This window comes from Symphalangus syndactylus, chromosome 5, assembly GCF_028878055.3.
Source record: "Symphalangus syndactylus isolate Jambi chromosome 5, NHGRI_mSymSyn1-v2.1_pri, whole genome shotgun sequence".
NCBI lineage: Eukaryota > Metazoa > Chordata > Mammalia > Primates > Hylobatidae > Symphalangus > Symphalangus syndactylus.
The window spans coordinates 121,866,376-121,882,125 of record NC_072427.2 but is presented as its reverse complement, the minus strand read 5'-3'; the positions used below and the strand labels follow the sequence as shown (position 1 = coordinate 121,882,125).

General features: G+C 40.7%; 1 long non-coding RNA gene across 1 annotated transcript in view; it reads right to left on the bottom strand.

Moving 5' to 3' along the window:
* Positions 1-7,939: 7,939 nt before the first annotated feature.
* LOC129482769 (uncharacterized) overlaps positions 7,940-15,750 on the bottom strand; it is a 53,525-nt gene continuing 45,714 nt past the window's right edge. Inside the window, exon 4 of the long non-coding RNA XR_008657808.2 lies at positions 7,940-8,069. This is a non-coding gene — a long non-coding RNA (uncharacterized lncRNA). The remainder of the gene's footprint in view (positions 8,070-15,750) is intronic.

Below are 15,750 nucleotides of genomic sequence, written 5' to 3'. Positions count from 1 at the left end.
TGCGAAGGCCTTTTCTTTCTTTTTCTTTTTTCTTTTTTTTTGAGATGGAGTTTCACTCCTGTTGCCCAGGCTGGAGTGCAACCTCCGCCTCCCAGTTTCAAGAGATTCTCCCGCCTCAGCCTTCCTGAGTAGCTGGGATTACAAAACATGCGCCACCATGCCTGCCTAATTTTGTATTTTTAGTAGAGATGGGGTTTCTTCATGTTCGTCAGGCTGGTCTCATACTCCCAAGCTCAGATGATCTGCCTGTCTCGGCCTCCCAAAGCGCTGGGATTACAGGCATGAGTCACCACGCCTGGCTGCGAAGGCCTTATTTTCAATAAGGTGATATTCATAGGTACCGGGAGTTAGGACTTGGACACATCTTTTTGGCAGCCACCATTCAACCTACTACACCAGTAAAAGTCACTCATACTGTGGTCCACACTTGTGTCCTACAAGTGAATGATTTTTTATTTCCACAGCTGCTTTCCAGCAGACAGTAGGATTCTATTTGGCTAGTGCAAGTATGGCTTTAACTTTCCATTAATGTCACCACGAATCATGAGGAACACACCCATCTCTGCAGCCAACACTAATGAGGTCATGTTAGGTGTCTAGACCTTGCATGATAACAGTTTAAGGAAAATCACAAATAGAAAATAATCTTTTCCTAATTTTTTGAGAGGTACAGTCATCAAATACATTGAGATGTGAAAAATGACAGTCTCTTTAAAAACACAGAAAAACAAGTCACATCAAGCACATTAGAGGATTCCTTCCTCATTAGCTCAACAGTTTTCCCTGAATTAAAGTTTTTCAGAGTATTCAAATTTCTCAAAAGCCTGTATTACAAAAATGAAATGAAAAAGTTATTGTTCTTCAGCAGATATGTGTAACTATAACTTCTAAATTAGAATGAACCCACCAAAATACATGTTTTTCACATACAGTGTCTTTTGGAGAGCATGAAGGGCTTGTTTCTTCCCAGTGAACTGTGATTCAAAGTGCCTGGCTGGCTTGCAGCTTATCACGCTGAGGATTTGAGCACCAGCTGCTCACCCTGTTCATTCAGGTCTGAATAGAGGGGTCTCACTATCCAATATGATTCTTCTATGAATAACAATCATTGCTTCTTACCTATTTCTTTTTCCTTCTGGATTAAATTACGTATTTCTAAAGAATATTTAAATAAAAAATTTTATCAAACATACACAAAAATACAGGGACTCTCACAAAGTCATCACCAAGATTCCAGAATTATCAATATTTTTCCATACTTATATATTATTTTTTGCTGAAACATTTTATTTTATTTTTGCAACAGAGTCTTGCTGTATTGCTCAAGCTGGAGTGCAGTGGCATGATCTTGGCTTACTGCAACCTCCACCTCCTGGGTTCAAGAGAGTCTCCTGCCTCAGCTTCCTGAGTAGCTGTGACTACAGGCACGTGCCACCACGCCTGGCTAATTTTTGTATTTTTAGTAGAGATGGGGTTTCACCATATTGGCCAGGCTGGTCTCGAACTCCTGACCTCAGGTGATCCACACGCCTCGGCCTCCTAAAGTGCTAGGATTACAGTTATAAGCCACTGTGCCCAGCCTGCTGACATATTTTAAAGAAAATCCTAGACATTATACCATTTAATTCCTACATCCTTTAGTATGCATCTCTAAAAATTATAGACATTTTCTTACCATACGTAATACTGGTATCATATCCAATAATTCTTCAGTATCATTTAATATCCAGACTATATTCAAATTTCCCTGATTGTCTCAAAAATGTCTTCTTGGGTTTTTTGGTTTGTTTAAATAAGGATCAAAATAAGATCTACATATTAAATTAGATTGCTAAGTATTTTCAATCTCCTTTAATCTAGTAGAGAATTTTTCACAGTGGCACTGTTGACATTTGGGACTAGATAATTGTTGTGGGGAAAGTTGTCAAAAAATTTGGACAATTTTTTGACAATGTCCCCTGAGGATAAAATCACCCTTGGTTGAAATCATTGATCTAGTATACTAGTATAGTCCCCCCACTTCATATATATATATGACATTAACGTGCCAGGCGTGGTGGCTCACACCTGTCATCCCAGCACTTTGGGAGCTGAGGCGGTGGATAACCTGAGGTTGGGAGTTTGAGACCAGCCTGGCCAACAGGGTGAAACCCCATCCCTACTAAAAATACAAAAATTAGCCGGGCATGATGGCTTGTACCTATAGTCCCAGCTATTCGGGAGGCTGAGGCAGGAGAATTGCTTGAACCCAGGAGGTGGAGGTTGCAGTGACCGAGATTGCGCCACTGCACTCCAGCCTGGGCTACAGTGTGAGGAAAAAAAAAAGAAAAAAATAACAAAAAAAAAAAGGACATTAACTTATAGAAGAAATTAGATGAGTTTAGATGAGTTGTTTTGTAGAATGTCCCACATTCTGAATTTGTCTGCTCCCTCATAGTATCATCCAACATATCCCTCTAAGACCTATTCCCAGTGAGTGGAAACTAGGTTAACTGAGTCTCAGAATATTGGTAGTTTCAATATTTTTGACAAAAATAGTTCACAGTTGGTGCCATATACTCTACTTTATATTGTATCGTCTCAGGAGGTCTAGCATGACTGTGTCATTATAAGTGATGCTAAGATTGATCAGAAGGTTCAAGTGGTAATGTCTGATCCTTTTATTGTAAAGTTCTCTATCTTTAATTTAGTAGTTTTAGCCATTGATGAGCTTTGCCTGTTGTATCAACTATTTCATTATGTTGTAAAATAAAAAATTTATAATGTATTTTTCCTTTGATTTATTAACTAGAGTCCTTTTATAAAGAACTTTCCCTCATTAAGTATTTGGTTACTCTGAAGTATACTTCACTCAGGAAAGGCAGGATTAATTCTCAATTATTTTTAATTGCCAATTTTTCGAAGTATTGTACCCTAGGTTTTAATAGCATCCAGTGTTTGCATGGGTGTGTATTTGCTTTTTCTTGTTTACTTTTACTTTTTGATTCTGTAACACTGTGAACTCATGGATTTTTATATATTCAGGACGTTTAAATCAAATGTAGTCAATATCCTTTTTGTCGTTATTGTTTTGAGACAAGGTCTCACTCTGTCTCCCAGGCTGCTGTGGAGTGGCATGATCATGGCTCACTATAGCCTCCGTTTCCTGAGCTCAAGTGATCCTTCCACCTCAGCCTCCCGAGTAGCTGGGACTACAGGCATGTGCCACCACACCTGGCTAACTTCTGTGTTTTTTTTGTAGAGATGGAGTTTCGCCATGTTGCCTAGGCCAGTTTCAAACTCCTGGGCTCAAGCGATCAGTCTGCCTCAGCCTCCCAGAGTGCTGGGATTATAGACGTGAGCCACTGTGCCCAGGCCCAATATTCCTTTTGATGTTCACTTTTTTCCTATATTTGGCCAATGGAAGCTTCTCTATGTTTTTATTTTATTTTTCCCAAATAAGAAAGTTTAGTCATTTTTTAAATGAGTAACTGAGACAGTAAACTGCCTGCTTTAAATGTCTGAAGAAGTCTTTATTTTGACTTCATTATTGAGAGATAGATGGATAGATAGATAGATAGATCGATGTTATAACCTTACCATTGTTTTTCTGCAGTACTTCAAAGATATTAATCCATGGCTGGGCATGGTGGCTCAGTCTTGTAATCCCAGCACTTTGGGAGGCTAAGGCAGGCAGATCACCAGAAGTCAGGAGTTTGAGACCAGCTTAGCCAACATGGTGAAACCCGGTCTCTACTGAAAATACAAAAATTAGCCAGGCGTGGTGGCAGGCACCTGTAATCCCAGTTACTTGGGAGGCTGAGGCAGGAGAATTGCTTGAACCTGGCAAGTGGAGGTTGCAGTGAGCCGAGATTGCACCATTGCACTCCAGCTTAGGCAACAAGAGCGAGACTCCGTCTCAAAAAAAAGATATTAATCTGCTACCAATTCCCATACCTGTATAACCTCACCCACTACAGACATCCCACACCACAGGAGTACATTTGTTACAATCAATGAACCTGCACTGACACATCATTTTCACCCTAAGTCCTTAGTTTACATTAGGATTCATTCTTGGTGTTATATCTTCCATGGGTTTTGATGAATGTATAATGACACGTATCCACAATTGTAGTATCACTACCCTAAAAATCTTTTGTGCTCTGCCTATTATCCTTCCCTCCCCGCAACCCCTGATCTTTTTACTGTCTCCAAAGTTTTACCTTTTTCAGAATGTCACATAGTTGGAATTATACAGTATATATCCTTTTCAGACTGGCTTTTTTTTCTTAGTATTAAGTTGGTGCAAAAGTAATTGTGGCTTGGGACCGTGAATTTTGAATCATTATACCTAGGCTGAAACACATCTTTATTAATCAAAATGGGAACTATTACAATCAATACATTTTTGCCAATGAGAAATAATTTTGTTTATTCCTGTAGTGTAAAATCTGTGCTTTGGGATTCAACAAACTCTTGGAAAGCATTTTCCGCATCCTGCTGGCTGTGGAAGCATTTTCCCTGCATAAAGTTGTCCAGATGCTTGAAGAAGTGGTAGTCGGTTGGTGAGAGGTTAGGTGAATATGGAAGACTAGGCAAAACTTTGTAGCCCAATTCGTTCAACTTTTGAAGCATTGGTTGTGCAATGTGCGGTGGGCATTGTTGTGGAGAAGAATTGGGTCCTTTCTGTTGTCCAATGCCAGCTGCAAGCGTTGCAGTTTTCGGTGCATCTCATTGATTTGCTGAGCATACTTCTCAGATGTAATGGTTTTGCTGGGAATTTGAAAGCTGTAGTGGATTAGACCGGTAGCAGACCACCAAACAGTGACCATGACCTTTTTATGGTGCAAGTTTGGCTTAGGAGGTGCTTTGGGACTTTTTCTCAGTCCAGCCAGTGAGTTGGTCGTCACTGGTTGTATAAATTAATCCACTTTTCAATGCATGTCACAATCCGATCAAGAAATGGTTCGTTGTTGCATAGGATAAGAGAAGATGACACTTTTTTTTTTTTTTTTTTTTTGAGATGGAGTCTCGCTCTGTCGCCCAGGCTGGAGTGCAGTGGCGCGATCTCGGCTCACTGCAAGCTCCGCCTCCCGGGTTCACGCCATTCTCCTGCCTCAGCCTCTCCGAGTAGCTGGGACTACAGGCGCCCGCCACCACGCCCGGCTAATTTTTTGTATTTTTAGTAGAGACGGGGTTTCACCGTGGTCTCGATCTCCTGACCTCGTGATCCGCCCGCCTCGGCCTCCCAAAGTGCTGGGATTACAAGCGTGAGCCACCGCGCCCGGCGAGAAGATGACACTTTAAAATGATTTTTTTGATTTTCGCTTAGCTCATGAGGCACCCACTTATCAAGCTTTTTCACCTTTCCAATTTGCATCAAATGCTGAACAACCATAGAATGGTTGATGTTGAGTTCTTCGGCAACTTCTCTTGTAGGTGTAAGAGGATCAGCTTTGATGATTGCTCTCCATTGGTAGTTGTCAACTTCCAATGGCCAGTGACGATGCTCCTCATGTTCAAGGTTCTCCCTTGCAAAACTTCTTGAATCACCACTGCACTGTATGTTTGTTAGCAGTTCCTGGGCCAAATGCACTGTTGATGTTGAGAGTTCTCTTCCCTGCTATATGACCCATTTCAAACTCAAACAAGAAAATCGCTTGAATTTGCTTTTTGTCTAACATCATTTCCATAGTTTAAAATAAACATAAAATAAAGAGCACATAATAAGTCATTAGCAAAAAACAAAAACATAAAGCAAGAAATTCCTATTAAAATGATGTATAACATAACCACATTTATTTAAGAATGTATTCCAATATCAAACGGCAAGTTCCAACAATGCAAAAACCACAATTACTTTTGCACTCACCTAATAATACGCATTTAAGTTTCCTCCATGCCTTATAGTGGCTTGATAGCTCACTTCTTAAAGTGCTGAAAAATTCATTGTTTGGATTTACAACAATTTATCCATTACCTACTGAAGGACAGCTTGGTTGCTTCCAAGTTTTGGCAATTATGAATAAAGCTGTTATAAACATCCGCATACAAGTTTTCGTGTGAACATAAGCTTTCACTTCCTTTGGGTAAATACCATGGAGCATGATCGCTGAATTGTACAGTTAAGAGTACATATAGTTTTGTAAGAAACTGCTAAATTCTCTTCCAAATTGGCTATACCATTTTGCATTCCCACTATCAATGAAGGAGGGTTCCTGTTGCTCCACATCCAGAGTTTGGTGTTGTGTTTTGGCCATTTTAATAGGTGTGTAATGGTATATATTTGTTGTTTTAATTCATAATTTCCTAAGGATATATAATGTTGAATACCTTTTCATATGCTTCCTTGTCATCTGTGTATCTTCTTTGGTGAGGAATCTGTTTAAATCTTTTACTCATTTTTAAATTGGGTTGTTTTCTTATTGCTGAGCTTTAAAAGTTCTTTATATATGTGTCTTTTGCAAATATTTTCTCCTGGTTTGTGGCTTCTCATTTTCTTGACACTGTTTTTCATGTAGCAGAAATTTTTTAATTTTAATAAAGTCGAGATTATCAAGATTATCAATTGTTTCTTTTTAATTTTAATTTTATTTATTTATTTATTTGGAGACAGAGTCTTGCTCTGTTGCCCAGGCTGCAGTGCAGTGGCACGATCTCAGCTCACTGCAACCTCTGCCTCCCAAGTTCAAGCAATTCTCATCCCTCAGCCTCCCGAGTGGCTGGGATTACAGGCACATGCCACTACGTCCCGCTGATTTTTTGTATTTTTAGTAGAGACAGGGTTTCCCCATGTTGCTCAGACTGGTCTGTAACTCCTGAGCTCAGGCAATCCGTCTGTCTCAGCCTCCCAAAGTGTTAGGATTACAGGCGTGAGCCACCACTCTTGGCCTCAATTGTTTCTTTCATGGATCACGACTTTGGCATTATATCTAGAAGGTAATCACCAGTCCCAAGTTTATCTAGTTTCTCTTATGTTCTCTTCTATGAGTTTTATAGTTTTGCATTTTACATTTAGGCCTATGATCTATTTTGAGTTAGTTTTTGAGAAGGATGTTAGATCTTTCTCTAGATTCTTTTTTTTTTTCTGTATGGATGTCCAGTTGTTCCAGCATCATTTGTTGAAAAGATTATTTTTGCACCATGGTATTGCCTTTGCTCCTTTGTCAAAGATCAGTTGACTGTGTTTATGTGGGTCTTTTTTGGGGCTCTCTTCTGTTCCATTCGTTTACTTGTCTATTCTTTTGCCAGTACCATATTGTTCTAATTACTGCTGCTTTATAGGAAGGTTTTTTTTTTTTTTTTTGAGACAGAGTCTCACTCTGTTGACCAGGATGGAGTGTGGTGGCACGATCTCGGCTTGCTGCAACCTCTGCCTCTTGGGTCCAAGTGATTCTCCTGCCTCAGCCTCTCAAGTAGCTGGGATTACAGGCGTGTGCCACCATGCCCAGCTAATTTTTGTATTTTTAGTAGAGATGGGGTTTCACCATGTTGGCCAGGGTGGTCTCAAACTCCTGACCTCAGGTGATCCGCCTCTCTCGGCCTCCCAAAGTGCTGGGATTACAGGCGGGAGCCACCGCACCTGGCCGGAAGTCTTGAATTTGGGTAGTATTAGTCCTCTGACTTTGTTATCCTTCAATACTGAGTTGTCTGTACTGGGTCTTTTGCCTCTCTTTTTTAGAAAAAGTTTATTGATATATATCAATAAATTGATTGAAAAATAACTTGCTGGGATTTTGACTGGGATTGCATTTAATCTACAGATTAAGTTAGGAAGAAGTGACTTCTTGATAATATTAAGTCTTCCTAGCCATGAACATGGAATATCCCACCATTTATTTTGTTCTTTGATATCTTTCATTAGTTATATAGATTTATTCATATAGATCTTGTACATAGTTTTTAGATTTATACCTACCTTAGTTTTGGCTGCTATAACAAAATACCACAGATTGGATGCTTAAATGACAGAAATTTATTTCTCACAGTCCTGGGGGCTGGGAATTCCAATATCAAAGTGTCAGCAAATCCATTTTCTGGCGAGGGCACTCTTCCTGGTTTGTAGAAGGCTGTCTCACTGTTGCATTCTCACATGGTGGGAAGACAGAAAGAGAGTGAGATCACGCTTTCTTTTTTTTTTCTTTTTTTTTTTGAGACGGAGTCTTGCTCTGTCTCCCAGGCGGGAGTGCAATGGCGCGATCTCGGCTCACTGCAAGCTCCGCCTCCCGGGTTCATGCCATTCTCCTGCCTCAGCCTCCCGAGTGGCTGGGACTACAGGCGCCCGCCAACACGTCCGGCTAATTTTTTGTATTTTTAGTAGAGATGGGGTTTCACTGTGTTAGCCAGGATGGTCTCGATCTCCTGACCTCGTGATCCACCCGCCTCGGCCTCCCAAAGTGCTGGGATTACAGGCTTGAGCCACCGCGCCCGGCCGAGATCACGCTTTCATGTCTTTTCTTATAAGGGTATTAATGCCATTCATGAGGGCTCCACCCTCATGACCTAATTACCTCCCAAAGGTCCCTACCTCTCAATACAATCACACTGGAGGTTAGAATTTCAACATATGAATTTGTCGGGACACAACAATTCAGTCTATAGCATTCTGCCACTGGACCCCCAAAACTCCTGCCCATCTCATATGCAAAATACATTCATTCCAACTCAACAGCCTCAAAAGTCTTAACTCGTTGCAGCCTGAACTCTAATGTTTAAAGTCTGAAGTCTCATCTAAATGAGATATGAATAAGAATAGAGGTAAGATTCATTGTGAGGCAAAATTCCTCTCCAGCTGTGAACTTATGAAACCAAATTAGTTGCGTGTTTCCAAAGTAAAATTGTGAGAAAGGGATAGGATAAATATTCCCATCCCAAAAAGGAGAAATAGGAAAGAAGAAAGGGATGATGGAGTCCCAAGAAAGTCCCAAACCTATCAAGGTAAAATTCGTAAGATGTTAAGGCTTGATGAACTTCTTTGGCTCAATGCTCTGCCTTCTGGGACCCACTGGGGTAGCAGTCCTGCCTGTGTGGCTCTGTCTGGTGGGGGCCACACACCCATGGCTCTGCCAGGCTGGAGTTGTACCTCAGTGGCTCTGCTGAATAGTGCTGTGCCTCTGCTGCTACAGGTGGCGCTGCACCCATGGCTCCATTGGGCATTGGTCCTGCTCTTTGAAACTGAGGCAGAGGCAGCCCTGTTCCCCAAGTTAGGCACTCTGGTTCTACGGTGGGAGTGATGGCCTGATGATCTTCAAATCATTTTGGGTTCTTTCTTCTCTTGTTTTGAGGAATAGTGCATGTTCACAGCTCTATGATCGAGTCCTGTAGGATCTAAGAAGGCTGACAGTCTCCCTCCGTTTAGTGCCAGCTGGCAGTGGTGTTTCTGCTGCTATAATCTTTTTTTTTTTTTTTTTTAGACGGAGTCTTGTTCTGTCGCCCAGGCTGGAGTGCAGTGGCCCAATCTCGGCTCACTGCAAGCTCCGCCTTCCGGGTTCACATCTTTCTCCTGCCCCAGCCTCCTGAGTATCTGGGACTACAGGTGCCCGCCACCATGCCCGGCTAATTTATTTTTTTATTTTTTTTTTAGTAGAGATAGGGTTTCACAGTGTTAGCCAAGATGGTCTCGATCTCCTGACCTCGTGATCCGCCCGCCTCGGCCTCCCAAAGTGCTGGGATTACAGGCGTGAGCCACCACGCCTGGACTCCGCTGCTATAATCTTATCTGTATTCCTGGCTTCTGTCAAGATAGATGGCTGATTTGGTTCATAGTTCACACCTATGCTGATCTTTTTTATCAAATTGTTGGTCTGACATGACCTTTGTGTTCTCTTTTGAACATACCTTCTTATTTTTAAAATAATATGAACAGGCTTAGAATTTTCCAAATCTTTATGTTCTGATTCCTTTTTGCTTAACAATACCATTTTCAATTTATTTCTTCCTCTTGCATTTTACTATAAGCAGTAGGGAGGGACCAAGCTGCTTCTTTAACACTTGCTTAGAGATCTCCTCAGCTAAGGCCAGGAGTGGTGGCTCACTGTAGAGTGCTGTAATCCCAGCACTTTGGGAGGCCGAGGTGGGCAGATTGTGTGAGCTCAGGAGTTGGAGACCAGCCTGGGCAACATGGTGAAACCCTGTTTCTACAAAAAATACAAAGATTAGCAGGGCAATGTGGCAGGCGCCTGTAGTTCCAGCTACTCAGGAGGCTGAGGGAGGAGAGTCACTTGAACCCAGGAGGTGGAGGCTGCAGTGAGCTGAGATCGCACCACTGCACTCCAGCCTGGGCAACAGAGTGAGACTCCATCTCAAAAAAAAAAAAAGAAATCTCCTCAGCAAAATGTCCAATTTCTCCCTTCCCACCCCCTCCCCCTCCCCCTCCCCCTCCCTTCCCTTCCCTCTTTTTTCTTTTCTTTTCTCTCTTCTCTTCTCTTCTCTTCTCTTCTCTTCTCTTCTCTTCTCTTTTCTTTTCTTTTCTTTCTTGAGATGGAGTCTCACTCTGTTGCCCAGGCTGGAGTGCAGTGGTGCAATCTTGACTCACTGCAACCTCCGCTTCCCAGGTTCAAGTGATTCTCCCGCCTCAGCCTCCCAAGTAGCTGGGATTACAGACGCCCACCACCGCGCTCAGCAAATTTTTCTATTTTTAGTAGATATGGGGTTTCATCATGTTGGCCAGGCCGGTCTCGAACTCCTGACCTCAGGTGATCTGCCCACCTTGGCCTCCCAAAGTGCTGGGATTATGGTCATGAGCCACCAGGAGCGCCTGGCCTAAATGTCCAATTTCATTGCTCATGCATTATACCTTTTACCAAACACTAGAACATGAACAGTATTCAGCCAACTTCTTTGCTACTTTATGATGAGGATAGCCTCCAGGAAGAAATAGAAACTCTGAACAGACTAATAACAAGCAGCAAGATAGAATCAGAAAAAAAAAAAAAAAAAAAGCCAATATAAAAAGTCCCAGGACCAGATGGATTCACAGCTGAATTCTATCAGACATTCACAGAAGAATTGATGCCAATCCTAGTAAAACTATTCCAAAACATAGAGAAAGAGGGAATCCTCCCTAAATCATTCTATGAAGCCAGAATCACCCTAATATCCAAACAGGATATAACAAAAAAAAAGAAAGCTACAGGCCAATATCCCTGATGAAGATAGATGCAAAAATCCTCAAGAAAATGCTAGCTAACTGAATCCAACAGCATATCAAAAAGACAACACACCATGATCAAGTTAGTTACATACCAGGGATGCAGGGGTGGTTTAACATACACAAGTCAATAATTGTGACACCCCACACAAGCAGAATTAAAAACAAAAATCAGGCCGGGTGTGGCCTGTAATCCCAGCACTTTGGGAGGCTGATGTGGGCAGATCACCCGAGGTCAGGAGTTTGAGACCAACCTGGCTAACATGGGGAAACCCCATCTCTACTAAAAATACAAAAATTAGCTGGGTGTGGTGGCAGGTGCCTGTAATCTCAGCTACTTGGGAGGCTAAGGCAGGAGAATTGCTTGAACCCGGGAGGCAGAGGTTGCAGTGAGCTGAGATCACATCACTGCACTCCAGCCTGGGTGACAGAGTGAGACTCCATCTCAAAAAAAAAAAAAAAAAAAAAAAACATATGATCATCTCAACAGATGCAGAAAAAGCATTTGACAAAATCCGGCATCCCTTTTTAATAAAAACCCTCAACAAAATTGGCATAGAAGGGACATACCTCAAAGTAATAAAAACCATCTATGACAAACCCACAGCCAACATCACCATACTGAATGGCAAACATTGAAAGCATTATTATATATAACTGAGAACTGGAACAAGGCAAGGATGGACCACTTTCACCGCTTCTATTCAACATAGTATTGGAAGTCCTAGCCAGAGCAATCAGACAAGAGAAATAAAGAGCATCCAAATTGGAAAAGAGGAAGTCAAACTGTTGCTGTTCACCAATGATATGATTGTATACCTAGAAAACTCTCAAGATGCATCCAAAAAGCTCCTAAATCTGATAAATAAATTCAGTAAAGTGTCAGGATACAAAATCAATGTACATAAAACAATAGCACTGCTATACACCAACAACAACCAAGCTGAGGATCAAATCAAGAACTCAATCCCTTTTACAAGAGCTGCAAAAAGAAAACTTATAAATAAAATACTTAGGCCTGGCCAACATGGTGAAACCCTGCCTCTACTAAAAATACAAAAAAAATTAGCTGGGCATGGTGGCAGTTGCCTGTAATCCCAGCTACTCAGGAGGCCGAGGCAGGAGAATCACTTGAACCTGGGAGGTGGAAGTTGCAGTGAGCCAAGATGGTACCACTGCACTCCAGCCTGGGTGACAGAGTGAGACTCTATCTAAAAACAAAACAAAACAAAACAAAACAAAACAAAACAGAACAAACAGACAAAAAACAAAATGCACACACACAGAAAACAAAAACAAAAAAACAAAAAAACCTTTGGAATATACTTAACCAAAGTGGTAAAAGATCTCTACAAGGAAAACTACAATATCCTGTTGAAATAACTCACAGGGCTGGGTGTGGTGGCTCACTCCCGTAATCCCAGCACTTTGGGAGGCTGAGGCAAGTGGATCATGAGGTCAGGAGTTCAAGACCAGCCTGGCCAACATGGTGAAACCTTGTCTCTACTAAAAATACAAAAATTAGCTGGGCATGGTGGTGGGCGCCTGTAATCCCAGCTACCTGGGAGGCTAATGCAGGAGAACTGCTTGAACCTGGGAGGCGGAGGTTGCAGTGAGCCAAGATTGCGCCACTGCACTCCAGCCTGGGCAAAAAAAAAAAAAGATCTGAAAGAACTCATAGACAACACAAACAAATGGAAACACATCTCATGCACATGGATGGGTAGAACCAATATTGTGAAAATGACCATAAGCAATTTACAGATTCACTGCCAAAAGCAATCTACAGATTCAATGCAATTCCCATCAAAATACCATCATCATTCTTCACAGAACTAGTAAAAAGAATCCTAAAATTCATATGGAACCAAAAAAGAGCCCACATAACCAAAACAGTACTAAGCAAAAAGAACAAATCTGGAGTCATCACATGATCTGATTTCAAACTATACTATAAGGCTATACTTACCAAAACAGCATGGTACTGGTATAACAGTAGGCATGTAGACTAATGGAACAGAACAGAGAACCCAGAAATAAAACCGAATACTTGTAGCCAACTGATCTTCAACAAAGCATACAAAAACATTAAGTGGGAAAAGGACATCCTATTCAATAAATGATGCTGGAATAACTGGCAAGCCACATGTAGAAGAATGAAACTGGATTCTCATCTCTTACCTTATTTGAAAATCAACTCAAGATGGATCAAAGACTTAAATCTAAATAAAAAACCTGAAATCATAAAAATCCTAGAAGATAACATTGGAAAAACTCTTCTAGACATTGGCTTAGGCAAAGAATTCATGACTAAGAATCCACAAGCAAAAGCAGCAAAAACAAAAATAAACAAATGGAACCTAATGAAACTAAAAAGCTTTTGCCAGCAAAAGAAATAATCAGCAGAATAAACAAACAACCACAGAGTAGAGCAAAATATTTGTAAACTATACATCTGACAAAGGACTGATATCCAGAATCTACAAGGAACTCAAACAAATCAGCAAGAAAAAAACAAATAATCCCATCAAAAAGTGGGCAAAGGACATGAATAGACAGTTCTCAAAAGAAGATATATACAAACGACCAACAGACATGAAAAAATGCTCAACATCACTAGTTATCAGGGAAATGCAAATTAAAACCACAATGAAATACCACCTTACTCCTGCAAGAATGGCCAGAATTTAAAAATAATTTTTAAAAAGGTGTTTGGTGTGGATGTGGTAAAAAGAGAACACTTCTACATGGCTGATGGGAATGTAAGCTAGTGCAACCACTATTGAAAATGGTGTGGAGAATCCTTAAAGAACCAAAAGTAGAACTACCATTCAATCCAGCAATCCCAGTACTGGCTATCTACTCAAAGGAAAATAAGTCATTATATGAAAAAGATGCACGCACTCACATATTTATAGCAGCACAATTAACATTTGCAAAAATGTGGAACCAACCTAAATGCCCATCAACCAACAAGTGAATAAAGAAAATGTGGTACATATACACCATGGAATACTACTTAGCCGTAAAATGGAATGAAATAATGGCCTTTGCAGCAACTTGGATGGAGCTGGAGGCCATTATTCTGAGTGAAGTATTCAGAAATGGAAAACCAAATATCATATGTTCTTCCTTATAAGTGGGAGCTAAGCTAAGAGGATACAAAGGTATAAGAATGATAGAATGGACTTTGGGGATTTGGAGGGATGGGTCAGGGGGTAAGGGATAAAAGACTACATATTGGGTACAGTGTATACTGCTTGGGTGATGGGTGCACTAAAATCTCAGAAATCACCATTAAATAACTTATCCATGTAACAAAAGAACACCTGTTCCCCCAAAACTATTGAAATAAAATTAAAAAAAGATAGCCTCTTCTCCATTGTCCAATAACCTGTTCCTCATTTCCATCTGAGATCTCATCAGAGTGGTCTATCTATATATTTACCAACTTTCTGTATGTAATTACTTTCAAATTCTCTAAGAAGATGGAAGCTTTCTCTCCAGAAATCTTCTTTTCTTTCTGAGCTTTTACCATAATCATCTTCAAAAATTTCTTCATGGCATCACTGGCTTTATCTAACATGCACCTCAAAACTCTTCCAACTTCTACCCATTACCTAGTTCCAAAGATGCTTCCACATTTTAAGGCATTTGTTACAGCAGCACCTCACTTCTTGGTACCAATTTCTGTATTAGTCAGAACATATATATGTAGATATTTATTAGAAAGTATTAGCTCATGTGATTATAGAAGGTGAAAAGTCCCATGATTTGCCATCTAAAGCTGGAAACTCAAGAAAACTGATGGTGTAGTTCAAAGGCCTGAGAGCTAGATAGCTGATGGTGTAGATTCCAGTTTGAATCTGTAGGCCTGAGAACCAGGAGCACCATGAGCAGAAGATTGATGTTCCAGCCTAAGCAGTCAAGCAAAGAACAAATTCAATTTTCCTTCACCTTTTTGTTTTATTCAGTCCCTCAACAGATTGGGTGATGCCCACCCATATGGGGAAAGGCCATCTTTATTCATGTCACCAATTCAAATGCTAATTTCTCCAGAAACACTCTCACAGACACACCTAGAAATAATATCTAGGAGTTCAAGAGTTCAAGACCAGCCTGGCCAACATGGTGAAACTCTGTCTCTACTAAAAATACAAAAATTAGCTGGGCATGGTGGCAGGCACCTGTAATCCCAGGTACTTGGGAGGCTGAGGCAGGAGAATCGCTTGAACCCAGGAGGTGGAGGTTGCAGTGAGCCAAGATCATGCCATTGCACTCCAGCCTGGGATACAAGAGTGAAACTCTGTGTCCAAAAATAAAAAATAAAAATAAAATTTAAAAAAATTCACCATCATAATACCTAAGCTTTCATTTTTGGAAATGCTAATGTAAATGTTAATATGTTTTTAATTTCAAATTCCATTTGCTCATTGCCAGTATATAGGAAAGTGATTGACTTTCATATATTAACCTGTGTCCTACAATCTGGCTAATTGCAGGATACAATTAGCTTATTAGTTTCCGGAGCTTTTTGGTTGAATCTTTTGGATTTTCTACATAGATTATCACGTCATCTGTAAACAAAGACTGTTTATTTCTTCCTTTACAACCTATAT